Raw genomic sequence first — 25,748 nt, 5'->3', positions numbered from 1 at the left:
GTCCCTGCCAGGCTGGGCTGGTGAGGGGCTCCAGGAGCTGTGGGGTGGGGAAGTTTTCCCTGGCTGTTCGTGACTGGCAGCTGCTCTGGGGTTTCCCTATGTGGGCTCCAGGGGCTGCCATGAGGGACATGACGCCATTTCACCTCTGTGAGGTTTGACCCATCCCTTCCCCTCCACACACACCCACACGCGACCCAAAAATTACCAATCCAGTGTCTCACCCTAAGTATGGGAAAACTGCATTACTGCTACCAGCTTCCTGTACTAAAGAACTTCAAACTGGACAATGAAGTATCTTTAACACTTTACAATAAAGAATCACGTCTTAGATTCATATAGAAAGTGTTACTGCAGTTAATGCAAGAGCTTAGAAACCTAATCTAATAAAGAAATACACACCTGTGGTATTAAAGGCAGAATTCACCTCTTAACATGAGCTGTCTCTAAAGTGTGTATCTGCACTCTGTTAAGACGTGGTGTGATTCTGCTTCACAAACTGAGACCTCTCTTTAGGATGCCATTAACTACAGCCTAAAGATGTTTTTTTTCTTCATTTACTAAAAAAGGAATGCAGATGACAAGCTCAGATACAGATATAATCCATGCCTACACATGGGCAGCTGAATCCTGTCTTAATGTTGTAAAAAGTTTCTAAAAGAGCGTATAATCAAGATTTTTTGCTTCAACATTTATACTACTTTGAGATTTCATGGTTTGCTTTGATATAAAATCAGAATTGGTTGTTGAAGGGAAGGCTTTCATGTATTCAAAGTAAAGAACTTTAATTATAAAAAAATTGTTAGCCTGAGTTTGGATTAAAAACAGGTTAAAGGTCATAAATTAGGTCCACGGCTGAATGCCAGGTGGGAAACAAGATGGGACATGGTATTGCACTGCCCACATACCTGGTCATGATTAATTTTGTCACTGGGTAACTAGAAATAAGAAGCAATAATATTTAAACCAATCTACCTATATTATTAAGTTTCAATGAAATTGAAATTCTAATGTGGATTAAAGAAAACGTTATTAGGGAAGCAAAAAAAAATAGGTAAGAGTTCCCTCGGGAAAGTAAGATTCAGACTGGAACACATGCAGGCTAATAGCTGGAGAACGAAAATCCAAAATAAGGATAATTCAAGAGATGGGAAAACTTGGAAATCAGTAATTTTGAAATAAACCTAGAGGTGATAGTGGGAAGATAGTTAGACCTCTATTCGCAACGCAATGGGTAAGTCTGAAAGGTTAATGTAATTTTGCGTTGCGCAGACACACACATTATATAAACCACAAAGAACTAATACTTTCCCCTCTACAGCCTGACTATATCTGACATATTGCCTTGGGTTCTAAGAAACTCGTTACTGTGATTTAGAAGAGTAACTTATGACACTTAATCTCAATATTTTTTAACAACTAGGTTCAGATGACATTTCTCAAACAGTTTTATGTGGATTTTGTCAACTTTAATAAGCTGTACGCCAGATAAAACAGAATGACTGCATGATCCATAATGACTAACCGTGTTTTCCATCTGATTTTGGTCTATTTTGAAAGTTTTTCAGACCTAATTCAAACTTTGCTAATTAACATCTCTATAAGGCAAAGGTATCAAACAAGATGCAAACGACTACCTTTCTAACAAAAATGCTCTCTTGCAAATGTCATTGCTGACACCGTGTATTTGCCAACAAGTGAGGATCAAGAATGCCATAGATCAGTAATGGCAGAAGAGGAAACGGATAGAAAATAGTTTCTGTTGTTTTAGAATTCTGTCAAAATTCTTTCAGCTCTCACAAAGTGCGACACAACCAAAAAGACTATTATTAATTGGAGGGAAAAGGCATTTCTTTGCCTTCTGCATCGATGACTGCAGCAACCTTTCCTCTTCTGATGTTCTTAATAACAGATACAAACAAGCAGAAATCTCTGCTGAAGCTGCTGAGCAGTTCTGTGAGACCATACCTAGGATAAAGGAATCAGTAGGTCTTTATTGATTTGTTTCTGCTTAGGCACTTGGTACTTTGATATGACTCATGGACAACAATACCCATCAAATAGAGTCTGTTGAAAAGTTCTTTTCTTTTCTGGGAAAGTTCCTCACCCAGGTTATCAGCATCAACTTTCCTTTTTCCCCTCAGTCTTCAAGAAACAAAGCTAAGGCCAACTGTATTATTATTAGTTCCCCACCGCTCCATCTCTTCTAGCAATCCAACCACTGCAGTGAGCACTTCAGGCCCTTACTCATATCTCTGGGAATTTTTGAAATTGCTATTATCCTCTGAGAACTGAATAGTAAAATTTGAAACAGTCTTTCAAAATAATTTGAAGTGAGACTTGCTAAGTTCCTAAACTCAGGGTGCTTGTTTGTCAGAATTTTAATCCCTGGGGGTAGGCTGGCTGGAAATTTCAACATGGCATTGATTTTCTCTCTACAGAAGTGAAGCTTCTGTTTGGATCTGCAGCCTCTACCCACACACATTTGAAAAGTAGATGATTGTAATTTTCTAGCTTAAGAGCAGTTCTATAAATACAACCCAACATTCAGTTTTACAGAAGATGATGTGTCTGGAAGAACTATGTGCGCAAGTGTTCTGCTACTGTGAGTGAGTCTTGCTGAGAAAATGGCACCAAAACTCATATTTTCTGTAGCTTTCCAATGTGTCATCAGAAGCCCTTTCAGCAAGGGATTGTGCCATGAAAAATGAATGCGCTACACAATCAAGCTCAAAAGAAATTGTCAAATCAGCGGTTGATTTGCGAGATGAGCCAAGGCTGATGTAAAGCAAAACAAACATTTTTTATCCCTGCTACTTTCAACGAAGCAGGGAATTACACCACACAACTACACAGAGATAAAGGGGTAAATGCTCTCAGCTACACAACTCCACAGCAGTGGGCTCACCACAACACTGGCCACTGGCTGGCCAGCACAAATCTTCTCCTGTGCCACCACCTCACGGACACATCTTCATTTCCCGCAGAGCAGCACAGCCCCAATTCACAAAGGCTTTTCCAGTACTCCTTCACTGAACATAACCTACCAGCTAAAATCTCAACTGCCTTTTAAAATGTTAACTGCTACCAGTGACACTAAAGAGTATGCTGCTGATGAAAAAGAAAACCTAAACCCACTTCCTTAACCAGGATATATTAGCTCTAATGAACATGTTGTTCTTAACGTGGCATTTATTTGAGGAAACTGAGCTGGCTAATTGCACAAAATGTAAGGGAAGATATTTAGTGAAGAGGATTGTGTGACATAAGTGAAATAAATCCCCCTAATCAAATTTACTTTCTTTCACATTTTGAGGAAAAGAATCAGTAGAGCATTTTTCTCTTCTTACTTTTCTGCCTTCAAAAAACTCCAGTAGAAGCTAAAAAGAGGTTTACTTTGGTATTCAGAAGGTGTATTTTGTCAGCTAACTCCAGATCATGGATATTTCAAGGTATTTTCTCAATAGAATTCCACAGCCAGGGTTCCTGTTCATCCCCATCACTACTCAAAAGACTGTCCTATTTCAAAATCACTAAAATCTTTCAATTTATTGTCTTTGTACCATGAACTGATTCAGATGAAAATGTGGAAATTCAGAAGTGCTGCATAAAGCAGTGCCCCTACTGGTATTGCTGTTGAGGAGTAATAGCCAAGAGGTGTTTCTCTAGGCTTTTCTACTGTGCTACCCTGGCTGGCAAGTTTTCCTGAGGGAGAAAACAATAACATAAAAGGGGAAAAAACCCTCCCCAAAGTATTTCCATCCCAATTAACTGACTTTTCAGATTACAGCACACCAGTTAAATACTCTGTATATGCAAGTTTGAAAAACGAAAAGGGTTTTACAGACCACTAAGGCCATATGTGTTGGTTTCAAGCATGTTGGTTCATTTTCTCTAGTTAAAAAAATACACTTGGATCAAGAGACCTTTTGTTATTGCTTCCTGAAAGCAGTTCAAACAAGGGAGAAATGCAGATTTCCACATGCAGAATATGGAAAGGGAGGCTGCACAAGTCCAGGAGCGTTGCACAGCCCACGGAATGTTGATTACCTGTGGTGCCCAGGGAGAGCCCAAGCCAGGCTCATCAGTATGCAGGGGACACTCAGGCATGCCCAGCTCTGCCGTGCTGGATCAGGGCTGCAAAGGGCTCCACAGCCCCTAATGCTCGTCAGATATTCTGGAGGAGAAATCCTGTCAAACCAATTATCGACCGAGATCTCCTCAGATTGTTTTTGGCACTGATTTATTAAATGAGTTTGGTGTTCATCTCCAGCAGGATGTTTCCAAGCAAAATTTTGTGTCTAACTGAAAGCAGATGCTTCCCAGCACTTTTTCAGGAGAAAGCTCTCTTTTTGTTTTTATTTTATGGAAAGAATTTGGTGTTTGTTGGGTGGAATAGAGACAGTTTCCTACAGGATATGCAGGAAAATTAAAACATCCAGATTTGCCAGTTCAAAAGGTGGCTTTCTGCTCAGCATATCCTTTCCCTGATGTTGGGGAGCAGTCCTTGCAGGAGACCTGGGCTCCCTTTCTGACCTGGTCCTAGTTCAGCACTTGCCAAGTTCACACAAAATCCCACAACCAAGCAGTGATCAACACACACCACCCATTTTTTTTTCCCTACTATTTGAGCCCTTCACTGAGTTCCCTGTGGCCAAGGCAGTGGTTGGCAAAGGTTTCTTTGTGTGGAAGTAACTTGGTCAAAAGCTCGGCAAAATAGGTTCTGTCTACCTGAAAACCCTTTTTCCTCTGTTATCCTGAGTCAGACTGGTTACTCTCATCATCTTGACACTACAAGGGATGCTTTCCATGTCTCTCTTACAGCATTTCTACATAATTTATTCACATACACATACAATACACACAACACAGTGCAGGTGGAGGCAAGATTGCTCCTTTTGCTCTCTGATACAAGAGGAAAACAGCACAAAATATAAACATGTGACAGCCTAAGGAATAAATCCTTCCAATTTATTATCTTGTGCTAGCTTTGAAAAGCGTACTGAGGCCTGCCCAAACCATGCCTGGAAATTGTTTGAGAAGGTGTTAGTCAGCTTGGATCTAACCCAGGCTGAGTGTCTTTTGTCAGTTCAACAGCCTGAGTAAGACAGAGTCTATGGTATCCAGTATCCAAAGGTATGCTTCAAATGACTGAAACTAAAGTCCAGGTCACATACTGCTCCTCCTCCAAACTGCTAAGTCTCATTTCATCTCCTCTCAGTCTTAATTTTTCACTAGCCCCATGACAAAGCTCTGCTGCACGAGACTGGCTTCAGTTTGTAGATCCTTTCCACCTAAGCACAAACATTTCTTACATAGCTTTCTCCTGCCTCATCTCTCAGGGGGAAAACTGAAAACTCTCCTCCTTTTCCATTCAAAGTCTCCTTCAAACTTTAGTTTCCTCCAGCGCTGCTCCAACCTGACCATACCCCACCCTCAAATGCACCAGGTGAAATGCCTAAAAACCTTCAGAGTGTTGTATTTCAAACTCCACCAGAGCTATGAAAGGTTGCTTAGTAAATACACACAAACTTATATGTCCTAGGCAGTCTTCTGGCTAAGAAGGGCTTGTCCTGAAACAAGACATTATAGACTGGATACACAAAAGACTATTCACTAAGGGAACTGAGGAGAAACTTCTATGTGTACAGCAGAAAACCAGTCAGTGGAACTGACTGACAAACACAGCAAGAAGGGTTCAATATCTGAGTGTTTTGGAAATGAGTGACATTAAAAGGATGAAGTAATTACGTAAAAGAATGGAAAACAAACAAGAGAATGGTAAATGGACACACAGAATATGGACAGGCTGTGCTGTCTTTCAGCTCCCGGGATGTTCCACATAATCATTTACTATTAGCTCTAATTGACTTGGATGCAACAAAAGCACAATGAGACATTTCTGGAGGAGTAAAATGAACACGCTGCTTGGTATCAGCACAAAAGCAGCACAACTACTTCAGGAAAGTCATGGCTTGGCAGCTGATGAAAAGAAAGGGGGAAAGAGTTATTCTCTGCATACTTTTCTTAAGCCTCTATGGTACAAATACCTCACACAAACAACGCCACCTACCTTAAGTGACCACCCCAGGGATAAGGTAATTGAGTTACCTTATAGAGATCAGCACTTAATTAAAGGTCAAACTAAATTGTACTTGGAAACCTCAGCAATATGTTCAAATTCATTCCTGTGCCAGAAAGCTGCTATTGGATGTGGCTCCCATTGTGCTCTTTACCACTTTTCATAATCCTCACCTTCTGCTGACCATTTAATCATCACATTTCTCAGCTGAACTCAACATTAATTGATACATCTTCTTACACCATCATATTTTAATAACACAACTCAAATACCAATTTTTTATTGTTAGCCTGGCAACGTAATAGAAAAAGAGGACAGGAAAACAATATACTTTTTGAAAAGTGTGTATGTTTGCTCATAACATGTCCATCCATCACTGTACCCAGTGAGCACTTATTAGCAGTTATTCTCATGCTAAATTATGTTGGGCTTGATGACATGTAAGTATGATTTAGCTTTTGTGTTACATGTGCCTAAATACTGTACAGGGAAACAACATTCTTTGTGCAATAGCCTGAAGATATATATGTCACTACGAGAACAAAAGCCTGAAAAATTAACCCTACAAATGAGCCTTGAATCCACTGAATTCTGTTTCTGAATATGAATGAGAGGTACTCATGTTAAAAGTAGCAAATTTAATAAAGAAGGTTAGCAATAAGAGACAAGAGTGTTAATTACATATCACTGAAGTTTATAAACACATTAGTTTTCAGCATTTCAGCAATTTAAAGCCGAGGTATATATTTTGGAAACACAACATTTTAATATTTAAAAATAAACCTATATTTAACCTTTCTATTTTTTTTTTTACTCCACTTTTCAATATTAACTCCCAACACTTTGAACTGGATATTAATGCATTCAAACCTAGGACTGTATGTAAGTAATTCCAAGCATATAAATAGATTAATTCTTTTAAAGAAAAAAGGAAAACTTTGACAAAGGCAACGTTTTAACGTTGAATCATAAATACTTACTGACAATCAAGAATACCTCAGTGTTATGTTTTAAAAGGTGCACAAATGCACTTTGTGTGAACTCATTCAAAAGTCACTGAGGATTTAATCTATAGCACAGAGCTGAGATTCAATCATGAGCAGTAGGAGCAGTAACTGGATAACCAAATTTGATCAGAGAGAACTCCCTGAAAGACAAAACTGTCCCTACTATTTGGTTTTGGCTGTTGGGTGCTCTCTGTCAAGTCCCTGACTGCAGCATGGCTGTTGCAGCTACATGTGGCGTGTCTTGCCACGGTACAAGATGAAAAGGCAACCTTTCAAATGTGAAGATGAACTCAGTGCAGCCAGAGAAGGACAAAGCAAGGCTTGGACCCAGTTTCCTACTCTAAGAGCCCAGGGAAGCGCAGCTGGCTGCAAGTATCACACCCTGTGTCACTTCCTGGGGTTGAATGGGACCTGCTGTTCCACAGAGTGCTGTACGGGCTCTCGGAATGCCGAACAGGAGAGAAGACAGAGCAAAGCAGCCTGGAAATGCCAGTTTGACATTGATTTTGTTTTACTTACGGCTTGAATTCTTTGTTTTGAAAACGTCTGATGTCACGGCCCCGCTGTGCCTGGCAGATACAAAGCACGGGGCATCCCCAGGCAAACAGCAGCAGATCTCGGTGTCACAGGCAGGCAGACAGGTACTGAATGCAGCCCTTAAAACAGAAATCAATAGGTTTGACTGCACCACCATCCAGGTTAATGAATATTTATTATTCCCTACTGATGCTTCTAATTTTAGCCTATTTTGTTTTTTTTAAACAAACAGGAAACCTGCTTGTTCAGGAGTCTTTGGTAATTTAGATACAGTGCTTTTTAAACTGTTATAGAAAACCTCTGCCATGCATATCATCAACCTGTAGGCACACACTGTGTTTGTATGTACATGTCCATCAGGAGAAATTATCTCAGTTTCAGTCAGTTGTGGAATGACTTGCTGTGGGTAGATCAGTAACTGAACTCTAACAGTTCGAGATATGGCATTCTATGCACCATGATAAAAAATAAAATAATGGCATATCTTTAAAAATGCTTTTAAAAATTATTTTCACACATTTAAATTGTTATTTCAGAGCTCATTTGGGGAAACATACAGGGGAGAGTTGGCAGGTCATTTATTTCACCAGTCTCTCTATATAATAATATAGATTAACTGTTAACAAGGTACAGAAAAGAATAATAAAAAATGATACATTAAACAGTCTGGTGGCTTGGGGAGCTACTCCAGCAACCTGTGCTGCAGTTCCGTTTACTACACTGCCCCACGGCACACATTGCAACATATTTCACATCATTCAAGCTGAGCTTAAATGACTTCTTAAATGACTTATGGAAATCACTGTCAATAAAAGGCCTTTCTGGAAAGCAACTCAGTTATTCACAAATCTGGGGAGGATCCTGAGGGAGACAAGGGAACCAGAGCACACAGGCCTTCAAAAGACCAGCCCAAGGACCTTCTTGCTCCAGCACTTAGTGCAATTAATGGAAGCCTTTCCTCTCATTTCTGTAAGCTTTTGTGTCACACATAATTACCATAATTCCAGATGTTTTCACTCCCACTGACGTAGGTGTGGCCATGACTTTGTCCAAACATCCCACAGACTGACTCCACCCAGACAGAGCCTCATCGTGAATTACACTACAGGATTAAACAATCTCCACATTGGTTTCCAACACTAAAGTGTTTATTCCCTGAAAAACACTGTACTACTTTTGAGACACATCACAACCAATAATCTTGAATTTGACACAGACTTTTTTTTTAAGCTAAAACTTCCTAATATCTAATGCAGCAGTACAGTAAAGAACCACTACAGAACATGTGAACAGCGACATGAGGAAGTGCCATAGCCCAAAACAGCTTTTAGACTACCTTATGCTTTCAGAGCCACAGTTATGAAGCTGAGATTTTTGTGTAGTCTGCAACATTTGTAAAAGGTTTAACATTATTGCAGCTGTTTTCTGTTCAGGCTTACAGTGTTCTTTCCATCTGCCCCAAGGTGGAGTTCATTTGAATGCCATCTTCTCACCCTGGCAAGATCCTGATCAGTGGCTGATCAGTGCATTATAATGCAAGACAAATTCTGGCTGTGATTATATAACCCTGTCCTACACTTGGGACAAAAATAATAACAGAAGAGAACAGAAAATGTATCTGCTGTATTCTTCTGACTGTGCCAGTTTTTTTCCTAATGGTCAGTTATGCAAGGGTCCCATGGGAATCTTTCATAATAATTTTGCTACAATGAACATAGTCAGCTCAAAAGACTTTTTTTCCCCACCCCAAGGAATCATAAAAATGAGAGATGCCAGAGTTGCTAGGTCACCTTACCCTTTCTTCTGCTATATTCTACACTTCAGATTATGTTCCATGCAGTATTATTTATTACTGGTCTGCCACTGAAAGAATTTCTGTGATTTAGATCACTGAAATCCCATGGGAGGGAAGTGGCCAGAAAATTATTTACTTCAGATAACAATCTAGTTTATGCTCCTTGATAAAACATTCACATAAATACATTCATGTCAACAGTTTCAGTCAGAAAAGATTGTGGTTATAAAGTAGTTCTTTGGCACTGTTCCCATTCTGATGGTTTCTGGATCTGCTAGTTATCTTTTTTTTTTTTTAAACAAGGTCAAGGAGATCATAAATGTGAAATAAATCAAGAAATTACAGCAAGGTTTTGCTTGAAAAATGGATTATCAGTGAGTCACTGAGCTAACAAATACCATTTGGAATGGAGGGCAGATAAAACTCAACTGATTCAAATGCCAAATAAACTGGTTCTTAGTGCAATAATTTCTTTATTACTTTTATATTTAAAGAAAGAGCTAAGTTTCTCTATTTTCCAATAAGAGCAGGAATGACTGTGTAAGGTATGAAAAGATAACCAGATTAGCAGTTGGCAATATTCCCCAAGATTTTTAATATTTTTGGAAAATGATGAAACAGATGGAAAGGCTGTATGACTATAGGTTAAATCCAGTAACAGTGGAGGAGGTAGATTATGCCCAGTTAAAGAGAGATCAAAATTAGGCTACAGGACTCTAGAATGGGAACATTTGTGGGAAATGGAGAAGCTTTCATGCTGCAGCCACTAGTTCCTAGTACTGCACTAGGGGAACTAGGAACAACCTTTTTTAGGTTGACCTTGCTTAATCAAAGTGAGTTAGTAAAAGGTCCTTCCATTAAACAACATATATTCACCAAGTTAGTTCACAAAAATTCTTCCACTGACAAATACTGAATGTTTTCAAAAGAACTCCTCCATTTTATACTCTACTTTTTATTTCCTTTCTCAGCAAAACACCAAAATCATAAATACATGGACCCATTTCCAAATTGACTTTGTGCCACAATTGAGAAACGTAACTTCAGAGCTCAACTTTGAAGAACTCAAAAATGTAAAACTTACCTTTTATTCATCATAGTGACACACATGAAGTGGTGTTGATTTATTTTGCATAAAAATAAGGCTTGCCAAAATTTAAACAACATTTTTAAAGCAGAAAGTGCTCAATATAGAGCACAAAAGAATGTTTTCAAACTGCTGGTTGCACACACAGATGTCAGGATGGGCTATTTATGCAATCAATTCAGTGACAGTGGAACAATATTAAAATTTGCCATTTGAGAGAAATGCACCAGGGGCCTGCTTAGCAGGAGTTCTGCACTAATGAAGTTGCTAAAACTAGTTGGAATAATTGGCTATTATCTTTTTCTATCAGCAAAGCTTTGGAAATCTCAGATGAAATCAAACATTGAAACAGTTAATTCACTTACAGGAAAAATTCCAAGCTAAAGATTACCAAAGCTGGCTGTATTTTTCAGCATCTCAGGACTAATGTGGTACAGGGATCCGCTGATGGCTCTAGACAAAACAACTGCCAGTTGAGTGCTGACTCGGAACTAAATGATACACTGAGAAAGAAGCAATAAAGCTGAGACGAAACACAACACCCATATGGACATCAGCTGCTCCAGTCACAAGAGAATTACCCATTAAACCACAAAAACTTGCTTACCTTCTCTGGTGCTGCGGAGTTTAATAACAAATGTTTGTAAACAGTTCTTAGATGGAGGGGATGAAAACTGCTATGAACCTACAAACAAAACAAAAGGAAAAAGTATTTTACTGACTTGCACAAAAGCTGAGGTTGCAACATTACTACTTTTAAAGTAACTGCCATTAGTAATACAAAAGCTATTTCAGTGAAGAACCTGAAAAATCTGTGTGGCTTACTATAATTGGAACTTCATACCAAATTTCAAGTTTCAGCTCTGAGATCTGCAAACTACAGAGCAAAAATAGTTTTGGTATTTGGCAGTAGTTCACTCCCAACTGCACTTGCTCTGAACAGCACCAGTCAGAACCTGGGCCTCCAAAGCACGGTGCAAACTATATGGGAAGTGCTTCCAGTCCACTCAAAGGTAGCACAATAATGGGAAGAAAGGGAGAGGGAAGTCACTGAGAACACAAGTGAAATATATACCTAAGTGCAGAGCCCCAAATCATTTCAATGTTTCATTTCTGAAGTGAAGAACTCTGCTAGAAAAAAAATAGTGCTCAATCCAGACAGACTCCAGGGCCTGTCACAGCACAGTGAATCTCTGGGAAATCTGGAAAATGGACAGAAACCATAATACTCCCCCCACCCAGCCCCAATGGATGTTCATGCATTTTTCCTGCCATTTAAAACAAATTCTCTAAATTTCTTTCCAGAACAACTGTTACGTATTCTGTGTGATATCCCTTAATTTGATATTCAGCACAAGCAACTTCACTTTGCTTCCAAATGTCTGTGGACTACAGATGTTGGATTGTGAATTTTCACTGTACTACTAAAGCTGTCAAGGGTTGGGCTGGACACGTTGGCAGCCAGTTGGAGAGAGCTGGAATTTCTGGTACATTCAAACAACTCTCCCTGTGAATAAAATGGCATTGACATCTATTGATTAAAGATTTGAAGGGATCTCAGAAAATCCATACCCATTCCTGACAATTTCCTAGATAAGCTATTCCTCCAAATCCCCTTGTCCTTTTGTCCTCCCTCCTAGCCCACCTGTATCATCAAATATTCAGCTGGCAGGGTGGGCATCTGTTCACCAAGATCTAGAGCTCTGCTCTTCACTACTTATTCCTCCCTCAAAACAGAAAGTATTTTATGTGGAAAGCATCAAGGTATCACAAGCAGAAGCAACATTTTGGATATCACTGAGATCACAGTGTCTCACTGAGAGCCTTTAGATATTGGTGTGCTTCAGTTGCTTATAGAAAGTTGTCAAGATCACAATTTAAGAGTCATCTAAGTATCTTTTTTATTACGTGTTTTAATTAACTTGTAATTTGAATCTTACTCTGGCACAAGCATTATTTCAGTGTCAATGAGATTCAATAAAAATACTGAATTTGGTTTTGTGGGGGGAATTAAACTTGTCAGATTCTCACACCTAAAGACAGTAATGTTCAAAAGAACAAAATATCTGATCAAGGAAAGAGCTCATGAAGGTTTGCATCATCTCGAGCAGTCTTGTCCCAAAACCTGAGATCTTCTACCTCGTTCATTTGACAGGGGCTGGTAACAAAGTCAAAGGAAAAATTAAGCAATTTAAGATATTGCAAGGGAAGGGTGTTGCACAAACCTCAGAGCAGAACCCAGGAACAGCAGAGGTTTATAGAATTTTCTTTGTGTCACAGTTTGATAAGAACTCCATAAGCAGGATGCCCAATTAGTAACAGCATCTCCACATCAGATTTTATTGACACTGAAGAAGTCACTGTACTGCCCTGCACTTCAAGAGACTTCACAGCTATGGATTTTCTTCTCATTTCCCACAATAAATATAACTCCTGGTCCTGATCCATGACATTACTACTCTGGTAAAGCAACTAACCTGAAACTCTGAGTGAGTTAATTACCATAGTTTTTGTAATTGGAGTATGGGTTAAAATGTCCACAGCTTTACAAAACTAGACTGCAGTGCTATAATTGCTCAACAACTTGCATTCAAACGGATGTTAGGTTTTTCAAGACTCTTTTCTGCCATTTCTGACTATTTTATATATCAATAGGTGTCCAACACACACATGCCCACAGACCTACAACCAGGCTATAAAGGCTCATTCAGAGAGCACTGGATATGTCCACACTGAACAGAGCATGAGGGGTCACAGGCACAAAAGCCACTTAGTTTCTGGTGTATTCCTGGGGCTGCCTCACTGGCATCCTTATCTGCCACCTCCTTGTAGTGAAATGAGGGAGTAGTGTCTGATTTTTTATATAAACAGCCAAAGAAGTTAAACACTGAATATTCCTGAGTGTTCTGGACAAAGTCATGCTGATGTGAGGGAACAAACTCTTAACTCCAGGAGTAGAAGATTTGTTCCTCTGTGTCAGTCTGCACTACGTTACCACTTACCCATCACCGTGACTCCCGTATATTCCTTTCCCTCAAATGATGAACACAAGGCCAAAACATACAAATACTTAAGAATCAAACTTCATTTTTCTTGTAACCAAATTCCCTTCCCTTTCAGCTATTCACCAACTCTAAGGTAGGTTTAAATTTATCATACATTCCTGCAGAAACATGAACAGATTTTTATCTTTGCCATGTTCAGCTCATCCCACAGACCCTTCCTGAACCCAATTTAATCACACTAATTGGGACAATGATGGGTGGGAACACCACCAATAAATCATCTCCTCTCTCCTTTAAGCAGATGGATTTTTGCATCTTCTCCTTCCATAAAAATTTTTCATCTGTAAGATTTTGTAAATCAGGAAAAAGTTGCCACTGTGGTGATATTTTAAACATGTAACATGATACCTGTAAGTACTAGATGTAACAAGTATTAAGAAGTGCAACCATCTTTTCTTTAACTGTATCTACCCATCAAACATCTCAGCTCTCTGTATCCAATTAAGATTCCATAAAATTGTTGCATGCTCACATAAAAATGACACTTAAGCTCTGCCCCCAAAGGTCATCAGCATTCCCAAAGGCCATACACATAGAGGAGATACAATATTTTTATTTTCAGAAGCTTTCCTAAAATATCAAACTCATAAGTGTAGTAGTTTGTAAAAGCAAAACTTACTTAAGCAAAGATAAAACAGAACATGCTCAGAAGAGAAGGATCTGCAGAGAGCTTTCCAACACAAAAAGCTGAGGCCAGCTGACTGCCATCATGTCATGTCATGATATGTTATCTTTTACACACATTAATTCTGCTAACTGGTGCCCGGGGATTTTCACAGCCATTTCAGCATCTCCAAGGTGACATCTGAGGGGAATTACATTTCACATCAGTAACTAAGTGTAAAGGCACATAAAAATAAATGTGGAATATGTGCTAAAACCCACTACCACCAGATCCTTTAAAATCCTTTACATTTGGCCCTTGCTCCTCATCCACTTAATACACTAGTAACTTGTACTTTTTAAAGTAAGTTCTCTAGTCCAAAGGAGAAAGGAAATAAATCATCAGCATGGAAATAAAGCAGCAAATTATGCATGAAGAACTAAGTTGTTCTTGCAGAGATCACCCCCTGGCTGTGCAGAGTGGAGCTTTTTAAAATGTGGGTTAAAACGTGGTTCTTCAAGACAGTTACTTTTGGATTGCCCATTGACAAATTATGTCAGTTCCGTGAATCTGAACAGATCTTTTCCAGTTTCTTGGCTACTTTTCTTTCCTTTTTTTCTTTGCTACCTTTCACTTTCCATATTGCTGCAAGGAGGTGACCTACTTGCAGTAGAGAGAAAAAGGAAGTGGCCTTTGGAGACCAGATGTCAGAATGTCTGATGAGAGCAACAGGAGAGCTCATGGATACAGACTGGGCTCCCAACACTCTGGAGCAGCTCTTCAACTAATTAAAATCTGACTTAACACTGGCCAATTAGAAATGTTTATCAGAATTTATATATCGTGCCCTAATAGCATTTCTATATACTTTGCATCATATTAAAACATCATGATTTAATAATTGGGTTATAACAAATTGAAGCTACTGAGCTGCATGATGTTTATAAGCAGTATAATTTACGGTTGTTTTTTTCTGGCATGGATTTTTTTTTAAAAATTCCATTATCAATTGCTTAACATTTTGCAGGCTTTGAACAGCTTGGGCAACAGGCCACAGGAAAAACTGGTTTAGGAAGCTTAAAAAAATAAAAGGCTCAGCTTTTTCCAAAAACAAAACCAGAGAAAATACCTAAGTTTAACAACTAAAACCAAGCAAATAAACTTATAAGTGCTTAGTTAATGATCTTTCTCACATTCAGAATTTTGAAGTGTGCACTGGATTATTGGTTACTGCCAGATTACTGGCAAAGATTCAGGAATTATGGATGCTTTTTGACATCCAAGAAATATCTGCCCAATTTTTACTGAATTGCAGCGTCTGAAGCTGCCATTTGCAAATACTCAGTGGAAAATAATTAGACCGGTACGAAAATTCTCAGAGGAACCTGTAATAATACCACCACTCATTGTGAGTTGTGAAGATAAACCCGTTAACATTTGTGAAACACTCAGATGCTCCGATAATGAACTCCATGAAAAGCTCATGAGACCAGCAATAAATCTGTAATCAAGTGTGATATTAGGATGCTGTCTAGTAAATAGGACCGTGTACCTGACACTGGACACCAAAAAAGTTATTGAATTACCTCTCACTCACTAGCAGGTGTCTACCCTTTGGGCTTCCTAAAAGAAGGGCCATGAAAAGAAAATGTCCATATAGTGATGGGTGAGAAAGGGAGATAGAAATAAGGTTTTGGCCAATTACACACACAGAAGTGCCTGATTAAGTTCAGAAGTTCAAAACTGTGATTCTGTACTTCAACTTTTGAGGGTTCGACTCTGCCAATTTAATCCCTGTGTGTTATTAAATCATTGTTTATTGTTCTGTGACTGAGCAGTGTCATTCCACCACCAGAGCAGACTAGAACAGCAGCCTGCCAATAAAATGTGCCAGCTGGTTGAATAAGGTCTATTTTTTCCCATACAGGTGGAAGCACATAGGAATGAATGCAGTCCAGTCTAATGGCCCATCCTCTGAAAGAAATCCCAATTTATTAACGTGTCATCTTCAAGGAAAGGTTGGATCCACTATTGCATTTTACAGCTGTAGCTGTGCTCCCCGTGTGTTTGCACAGATTTATGAACTGCACATTCTGTTCCCTACCAGATTCTTGACCTATTGTACATTACAAACTTGTTTTCCCTGGCAGCAAAAAGGGAATGATTAAACCAGGTGAAGTGATTACACTCATATATGCATGTACAAAATAACAGCTTAAATACTTTTATCTTGGATGCCTTGCAATATTTTTATTCATACCTGTATCTCTCTTGGCTTATTTAATTTTTATTTTTTGCTGGCACAAGTCAAGCCAAACAGAAGACATTCTATTGCAAAGGCTTTTTCATTTTTGGCCAAGATTGAACTTCTTGAGCAGTACAAAAGGATATGAGCCAGTGTTTCTCTGGACTTGAGTCTCCTTTCTCTATGTAAACATCCGTTTGATTTGATTACAAATCTCTCAAGTATTTTTTAAAGCTATCAACCAGAAATGCAAACATTAGTGAATAAAATCCACTTCTCTTTGAGGAAGACCATCAGAGCATGTACAAAACCCCCATACCTCTCTGGTTCCACCACGCACACCTCAGGAGATTCTTTAACTGGAGAAAGTGTGAGATTCAGCTGCTTCCTGGGAAAGCTGAGGATATAGTCAACACACTTGTTCTTTGAGCAGGAAGAGAGAAAGCTGACTCTCAGCATCTTCAGTATAGTGGTGGTGCTGAAGGGTATGGTGTTCATTTCTGCCTTAAAACTATTAACTTTAGAGGACTCTGAAAAATGAAAGCTATATTTCATGTATCTACCTTACTTTTCATTAAAAGAAATTTCTGGGATGGAAGTAATTTACTGAGTGTGCTGTTCCACAGATGAGAAGTCAGTCAAGAGAAGACAATTTTTTTAGTTTACTGTCTGGAACAACAGCATAAACAAAACTAACAGACATCAGCTGGGACTTGCATGAGCCTTCAGATTTCATTCCACTGGAGAGAACACTCCCCTGAAGAAACTGTTCCCCTCAGCCTGCCTTCTTTGCTTGATGACTTCAGGCAAACAGAAGAGGACTGGCCTAAATGGAAACAGTGCTAAAGAAATAACACAGCAGCTCCAGAGCTAACAAAGCATCTACCAGATGTTCACTGTTCTCAGGGAGCTCAGGGTTCATCTTTATAATTTGTGTTCTTGTGCATTTCCTCAGCTGCCTGTAACTTCCTTTTCTCTGCTGGTATTTGTTTCTAGGATCTCAGAACTGTACCAATCCCCAGGGTCAGCATGGCAGGTACTATCCCAGAGCTCGCTGGCAGAGATGACACTGTTGCTTCCTCTCCTTCAAACTCTTCAACACCATTCCTGTGGCAGCACTTGGTTTCTCTCTGGCTCCTTTCCTCACAGAATCAGCTCTGCTGTGACAGTAACCCATTTTCCCATCCTTCCTTTTTTCACAAATTCTCAGCTGTCATTCATCCCCTTCCGCATTTCTCCTCCCTCTCTCCAGCGCTTTCATAGGATAAAAATAAAGTGACTCTTGGAAAAGCAGAAATGCCACTATCGCGACCCTGATTGCCTCGATGAGGTCACATAACTTCTCCCTGCTACAAATTCACCTCAGCCCAGCAACACCAAGTTCACACAGTGGGTTCCCAAGCCTATATGGAATTTCCACTGTGGCCATAATATAAGCAATAAAACAAGGATGACACGGGTTCTTGTCTTCTTGTTTTCTCTGAGTATTCCCTCTATTTTGCCCACAATAAGCAGAAGGGATGTACTGAAGATGACAGTATTGTCATGATTCTTTTAGCAGATGGTATTTCATTTGTTACAGTCAGATATCTTCAAGATAGTAATAGTTCTGTTGAGAAGGAATTCCACAGAACAGCAACCAGGCATGGGTTTTTTGCACATTATGCAATGTTTCAGAAATGTATTTAATTATAGGTCCACAAAGCCCATGACTGAGATACTATTTGACCTCTCCTAGATCTTTCAGAGGCATTTCTATTTCTGAATTGTGAAGGATGCATGTTAGAAGTCAGGAGGTTAGTAAGAAAAGCCAATTGGGAATTACTGATTAATTTAACAGGATCTATCTACTGAACTCCTTACTCTCCAGATTAGCATGCAGTATCAGCTGAAGAAGCCTAAACCACTTACCTTGGAAACAAAATACAGGTTTAGAACAACTTCTAACTTAAAATGATTTATAAACTTCTAATTTTTAATGATTTTTAACTGATGAAATACTGCTTTTCACAAAAAGGTATAATTAAGAGAATGAGTCTAAGAGAATGAGAATAAGCTAGAACTATTATATTATCAGTACTTAATCAGTAGTTAGAGCTCAGCACAACTTTGTTTCTCTCTAGAAAATTCCTTCCAAGCCCCTTTATGCTCTGGGTTAATTTTGCTTAGCCTTCCAATAGCGTTTTTAGACACTCGGTTTTCTGTACATTTGACCTCTGAACTGTGAAAAGTCTTGAGGGAAGTGTCACTACAGCTTCCAGCTGCCTCCAGAGCACAAGCCATTCCCTGAGGAAGCACACGAAAAGGAGGGAGGCTGAGCCATCTCCCAGGAATGCCAGGGGCGGGCAGACCTTTGATGCAGCTTCGGCAGCGGATTTGTAATGCGATACGATAATGATCTTTCCTGCAAATTCAGCTCACACCTTAATACGGGGACAAATCGCCGTTGCTCCTGGGAATTTAACTGCCTTGGAGTCTTGCTTACTCGGCCAAAGCCTATTCTCCAGAGATAGAACTTTCTTAAAGCACAAAACATTGGCTTAATTCTTCCTTCTTTGATTCAGGTAGAGGTTTCCTTAACTTCGGTGTGTCAGATCAATACTGAAAGCTTTCCAAAATTCCACAGCAAGTTTACCATGTTCTCTACCTTCCTTTCCTTAGCACTGGCCTTTTAAGAAAGAAAATAAAGCACAGAAAAAGCAAGCTGCTGATTTACTTCCCAGTCCAGCGTCCCTCACTCAGTCACTCTGCCAATACCCATTTACTAATGCCAGCACTAGTGTGTGAAACAAGCTGCTCCTTCTGCTGCATTCAGGATTTCTGCCACAGCTCCTGTGCCCTCTGTGCCCTCCAAAGGACTTTGAAAAAAGACCAATCTGCTATTAAATGCCTGATTCAAAAAAGCCTTTGAATAAACACAAAAGCCGCAGTCCCCCACCATTTTTCTGCTCCCAGTCTTTTCGTGTTCCACATGGAGAAGGGGGACTATGTTGCTGTGCAAGGTAATCCCTGGGAAGGTGGTATTGATAATGACCACTTCATTTCTGGTTAGTTCATAAACCTAAAAGTATTGCTGGGTCAGTATTAACACCGTCATCCAGTATGGGGGAAGATAGAAGGTGGTAAAGATAAAGTAAAATGAAACATTGCCCTTCCCGAAGTGTGCAAACTGGTCGCCTCAGAATCAATGGAGAGGTTGCCTTATAAATCTCCTTCTCCAGTCCTCTCCTCAGTGCATAAGTTGTGGATGTCAGCAGCACTGATGAAGGAGATTAAATGGGTTTAGAGTGACTTTGTGGAACAAATGTAATAGATTCCAAAGATTGCTGCTGAGGGCCCTGCTCGCTGGATTCGCTGCATACCAAACAGCACACTGGGAACAACTGCTGTGATCTGCACTTTGCATTTCCCAAAGTTTGCTTCCCAAAAGGCCCAGGATGGTCTCCTGCTCACCACAAGTACAGAATGCAGAATTCGCTCTCATCATTTATTTTATTTCTATATATTTCTACTGTATATAGACAAAAATGAAAAAGGCTCTCAGTTCAAATGTGGTGGCCCCCTCTCCCCCCCTTCTTACACTCTCCCATCATAAAAACAGGTACCACATTTTCCCACGCTAAATGACTGTAATTCAGAGATATGAGGAAGAATTTAAGACACTCCCATTCACTAAAAAAAGTACCATTTAGTGGATCCATACATCAACATTACCAGGATGAAATTCTCTGTGATCTAAGATAAAAGGGAACGAAAACCTCTATCCCAGCAGTCAGAGTCACCTGTTGGTAGGTGGGGATGTCCTAGAATTTTATCAGAACTTCCCAAACTAGGAGGGCTGTGTAAGGATTACACCCAAAATATGCACACTGTGCTTTGTACTTAAATGGGCTATGAGATTAGCACTGATTTGCTTGTAGAAAATGTAACAAATGGAGGGGCTCATCCATCAAACTCCTAATTGCCTTTAAGAACTTGATATGAGCACCAAAGCTCTGAAATAGGTAGCCAAACTTTGGGTTTTTCTTAATATTTACAGTGGATTCATAGAAAGTTACCAGTCCTAAAAAAAGCAACCCCCGCCCCCAACACAACTCCCCCCCCCAAACCAAACCCCAAAATAAACAAATAAAACTAAAACAAAACCACAAAACCGCACTATCTTCACTTCTCTGAACTGTTAACACTGTGTTATATCCTTCCCTGAAGTGAGAAGGCAACTACTTCTAACAAAGTGATTTCAGGACTGGATATATCTACCCACCCACACATCCCAACACGTATCCACAAACACATGCTCTTGCCAGGATATGTAAGTGAATGAGTGAGAAATCAAGGATGTAGGTATTAACTGGCATTCTTCCCCTCTGATGTCCCTTGAAAAACTCCAAGGACCTGCACTACCAGAGGGCTGTGTCAGCTCCTGCTGCCCTGCCTTCCAGAAAAACAACAAAGGCTCAGCTCCTGGCCTCAGCCACGCCACCACCTCCCTCTCTGATGTTACAGACACGAGGACAGATGGCCAACTCAAACTCACATTTCCGTGCTTCCTTTCAAATCGCTCTGGCACAACCACATGGATTCTGTGGCTGCCTGGGAGAAATTAGAACTTACAAGTGGCTACAGCACTGCCAAGAGCAATCAATTCCACATCCACTCAGGCACTCTTTCCCAAAGCTGGGATGCCCCTTACAGTGATGATGGATATCTGACTGAAATGCACCAAAGAGGAAAAAATCCCATGGAAAACATCACTCTGGAAGGGGCAAGAAAAGTGATGTAGTCATGCAGAGTGCTGCTAAAGCACTAGGAATGAAAGAACAAAAAGAATGTGTGTGTTTGTCACTGTGAATATTGAACTGTGACCACAGACTGGATCCTACCCTATCAGTGGTCCCTTCATACCATGCAGCTCACCAACAATTTCACTAATGGTTACTAAAAACTCAGAACCATTCGAGAATTGACAGGAAGCCCTAAACCAAAACCTTATCTTGAGATAAGGGAGTTGCTCCTCACTGGGTTTTCCTCCTGCTTCTTACCTCTTCTGTTTCCATTTTTCCCCTCACTAATGTGCATTTTCCTTAATCACTTGTGATTCTGTATCACATGGTCTTAACACCAGAGAATAAATAGCAATAATGTATTGAGCTCTTATTTGTCTTGCTTGAGGGATTTAGCATCTGTGAAAGTAAAAGCAATAATTCTTATTAATTTTTCCCATGTAATTCTATAATTTTGACAGCTAACTCTGAAGAACGGCAATCTTGTTACACTAATCACCAGTCTCTCTGGAAAGATCTCATCACTGCTGACAAAATCCTATCATGTCTTAAACTTACAAAAATGCACCAGGGAGTGTTTTTGGGAAGATCAATCCCTCTCTTCTTTGTGAGCAATGGAACCAGAATCACCTACTGGGAGGACAGCTACTCTCAAGCTACTCACTTTCTCTCTCTCTCTGTTTTCTCCACTGTCCTCCCCATTTCTGACATCCTGTTTCTGACCCCACAGAAACACTCAGAAGACACACAGCTGTGTGTTGTGTGCACTGAGAATACCAATAGGGCCTCACAGTGCTCCGGTGCCGTGTGGTGCACAGTAAATTTGACAAGCAGAGACAGTGCAGCAACAGCAACTGTAATGAGCTGGGAGCCTTCGTTCTTCTTTCTTCTCTGCTTCTTTTTATTATCTCGTCCCTCCTTTTGTTGCTGACTTTTCTGTTACTGGCATCACGGATGGTATTGTTTCTCTTCTACTCTGATCCCAGTTTATTTGGTTTTGCTTGTTTTCCTTACTTACAAATTACTGCCTTAGGGCAAAGAAATGTTTTGAACCTTTGAGCCAGTCTGATCTATTTTGGTGCTGCGGTTGTTCATTTATTAAATCAAGTTCTCTCCTTGCTGGGGCTGCTCCTTCTAAATTCTCGGTTTCCACAAAGCTATTTCTTACTCCTGTGAATAATACAGAATGTTAACCACAGTCAGCAGCAGGACTGGATCAAACAGCTGACAAGCCTTTACTCCAAAGTGCTGGGAAGTTAGAGCCCAATTCTGTAAACATGATGGAAGGCACAGAGTAGGATGTGGAGTAGAGAATGTGAGCAGTTGATGGGAAGAGGCACTAACTAGAAGGTTACTTTTCAAATGCAGAGATAGGAAAAATCCAAAGCTTAGCAGTTTCTTTAGGATCAGTAAATCTCAAACATGTTTTCACATCAGGGCTCTCTCATCCATCTCTGAGGTGGCCTAACTCTGACCTCACTTCCTACCCTTGGGGATGAGAGCTGGACATTCTCTGTCTCTCTAGGAAATCACAGCACCAGTGGCCTAGAGCCCATGGTTTCCACCTTTGGAAGCTTCCTGGGTAACATTTTGGTCATTCTGGTTCTAACTTTTACACTGATTTAACTTCTTTTCAATTTATTTCTAATTTAATCAATGAATTAAACAAAACAGACTTACCTGAGCCAGTGATATAAAAAGTATGAATTTAATGAATTCGAACCAGTTTATCTAAGTTGTTAAAAAAATTGATCACATTAGCTTAGGTAAAGACTGACAATAATCATGAGAGTTGCAGAGAAATCTTATGGAAATTTATTTTCATCCTTTAAGCCCTAAAAATTTATTCTCTCTCACACAACCCATCCTATTTTCTATTAAAATTAACATAACAGAAAGAAATTCTCTATACAATGAAAAATCTGTTGATCAACAGTTTAAAGACTTTCTAAGGAAGGTGCAGGACATTGCATACACCCATTATTGTCTCAAATTAAGAAAACACAAGCCAAAAGACAAGTGAAAATGAAGAAAGGTATGAATTAATCTGATTCTGTCCAAGTTCTGTAAAGTAAGTGTAGCAAACCCCAACAGTGTGGCTTTAGCAGCAGCAGAAATGCATTAGCAGACTGCTAATTTTTCTGGCCTTCCGAGAAATACTGAGGAACAGAAGTTTTAATTATAAATGCAAACAAATTAAAACACTGTGGACATTTAACAAACACAGGGGCATCAGCACTCCCTAATGTGTGCCACAGAAGAGATGACGACAGCCCTCAAGAAGTCAGCCTGAACTTTCCTGTGGATGTTGCTAACCCTGCAGCCCCGAGATCCATATTTATCCCTGCGAGAGTTAGCAGAACACAGTCCAGTTTACTCATTTAGCTTTTTAAGGCACTCAATATACTCACTGGTCCCTACAGAAATATGATATATCACAATGAATTTTAGTGCCTTTCCCTTTTTTATACTCATACAGACACACATTTTCATTTCCCCACTCTCCTCCTCTCTACCAACATCTGTCCACAAACTCACAATCCAACAGCCTTAGAAATCCAAGACCCTTAGGAACTGAAGCTTCGTGGCAAGTCAATAAAGGTGATGCTTGTAAGCATTTCAGTGACTCTGACAAAATGGTCCGTGGGCATGGCCAATGGTAAAACTGTAACAGGCAGAGGTGTAATTGTGCTACCAATAATTTAATTAGCTTTACTAACAAGATCAGCGAACAGCAGCACCAAATGTGACAACATGGGCTGGATGCTCCTCCACACCACATAAAGGTGTGTCTGTGTCTGTCTGTCCCCATTACATTTGCTACATCTTGTAGGTGACAAACTGTAAAACCAGTGGAGGGGAGGGAGAAAAGCCAATTACTGGCTCTAGAGATACACGGCAGAAAGGCCATTCCATTTTGCTTTACTTCTTAAAATATAAAGAGCAAGAGAAAGGACACCTCTTTGCCATCTGCAGGATGCCACAGTACACCTCAGGAAAAGGTCAGGGTGCTATTCTAGAGAGTCAAAACTAACAAATCCAATCTAATCTTACCAATATGTTGTAGATGCTCTATAGTAAAGAGCAGAGATCTATACGAGCTGTTGTTTCTCCCAGAAACTGCAAACACTGCCCTTTGCACTGGACTGTATTTGAGCTGTCAAAAGTTCTCATAGTCCCTAGTCTTGACTCAGGTAAAAACAGACCATGTTTTTCATAAACCATCCTTCAGGTGGGAGAGTTGTGGGCTCTCTGTTCCATTGGATACAGTCTTGTCTGAAATCCAAATCCAGTCATTCTCTACTAGCTGATCGACAGTTAAGGGGAAAACTGAACATTGTTTGGGTGTTTCAAACTTCATCTCCATTTCAAGTGGCACTTGACATTTTCTACATGAAGAACAGAACATGGCAAATGCTAAAGGACTCGTGTGCTTGCTTAGGCTTCGTAAGTGCTACTTGAATTTTGACTACTTGTCCTGATTTTGGCTGGGATAAAGTTAATTTTCTTCCTAGGAGCTGGTACAGTGCTGTGTTTTTGATTCAGGATGATGATTAGCCAGACTTCATATGGTGTATAACAACATTGTTTGCCTTTCCTATGCAAAAAAACCCCCAAGAGCTCACACTTCTTTGGATTAGCTGACTGGCTCTCAGTTTATGTACTAGTCTTAATTTAGAGTAGCTCTACTACATTTTCCAAATACTGCAGCTGCCTGCTACAGAATTTAGACACTACAAATTGTACATACATTTCTTTTCATTAAGTACTCAATTGCATTTTGTTTTAAACACTTAATTCTAATAACTGATACAGGTTCTGCAGTTAAGTTTTTCCATATATCTGATCTAAATGGGTAAAAGTGTTGCTGTAACCCAAATTGCCTCAGAGTATAAACAAAGTAAAGCTTGCTGAGATAAAACAACAAAATCCTCCCAAACACAAAACCAAAAAAACCCAAACCCCAAATTATTTTTCTTTTTTAAGACTGAGTGGAAAAAAAAATCAAATACACTTTTCACTTACACAGGTTCTTCAAATAAAAAAAAGCTTGCAGATTTTTAAATTAATACCCAAGCTGCTAAGAAGTATTTGCATATTGCAATTTATATCTTAACTGCATCACTATGACACCATTGCATACGTACAAGAGACAATTCCCTACACCTAGAGCAGGAGGCATAAACCAGTGTTCTTTGAGCCAGTAAAACCTTGGAAAAACAGTGCCCACACTGAGTGAATTCCAAGAAGTCCTGTGACAGAAGCTACTGAAGGCCTGCTCTGGGCTACCACATTTACAGCCTCTTCTGGACATCCAGCTCCTCCAGCCAGGCAGTTTGGGTGGGACAGAGGAGGGAAGCCAGTCTTTTTGGGCTTTTATAGGTTTGACAGTGCTAATAACTGCCACACTCCTGCCACTTGAAACCAAGACTCTTCACCTGATAAATGTCTTTGCAGGATTTACTCAATTATAAAATCCCATAAATTGTAGGGGAGCTTGGCTCCAAGTTCCAATTTTGAATTGTTGGTGTTGAACTCAATTAT

At 39.8% G+C, this 25,748-nt stretch overlaps 1 protein-coding gene across 10 annotated transcripts in view; it reads right to left on the bottom strand.

The window, feature by feature from the left end:
* LOC113954467 (bifunctional heparan sulfate N-deacetylase/N-sulfotransferase 3-like) overlaps positions 1-25,748 on the bottom strand; it is a 213,435-nt gene that overhangs the window by 128,333 nt on the left and 59,354 nt on the right. For all 10 annotated transcript variants that reach the window (XR_003530205.1, XR_003530206.1, XR_003530213.1 and 7 more), the window contains 2 exons: positions 11,113-11,190; positions 7,606-7,742 (listed from right to left, as the gene is read on the bottom strand). The gene's annotated coding sequence lies outside the window, so the exon portion shown is untranslated. The remainder of the gene's footprint in view (positions 1-7,605; positions 7,743-11,112; positions 11,191-25,748) is intronic.

Source organism: Corapipo altera, unplaced genomic scaffold, assembly GCF_003945725.1.
Source record: "Corapipo altera isolate COAL_440 unplaced genomic scaffold, ASM394572v1 255, whole genome shotgun sequence".
Classification (NCBI taxonomy): Eukaryota; Metazoa; Chordata; class Aves; order Passeriformes; family Pipridae; genus Corapipo; species Corapipo altera.
The sequence above is the reverse complement of the archived record's forward strand: the minus strand, read 5'-3'. Positions and strand labels throughout refer to the sequence as shown.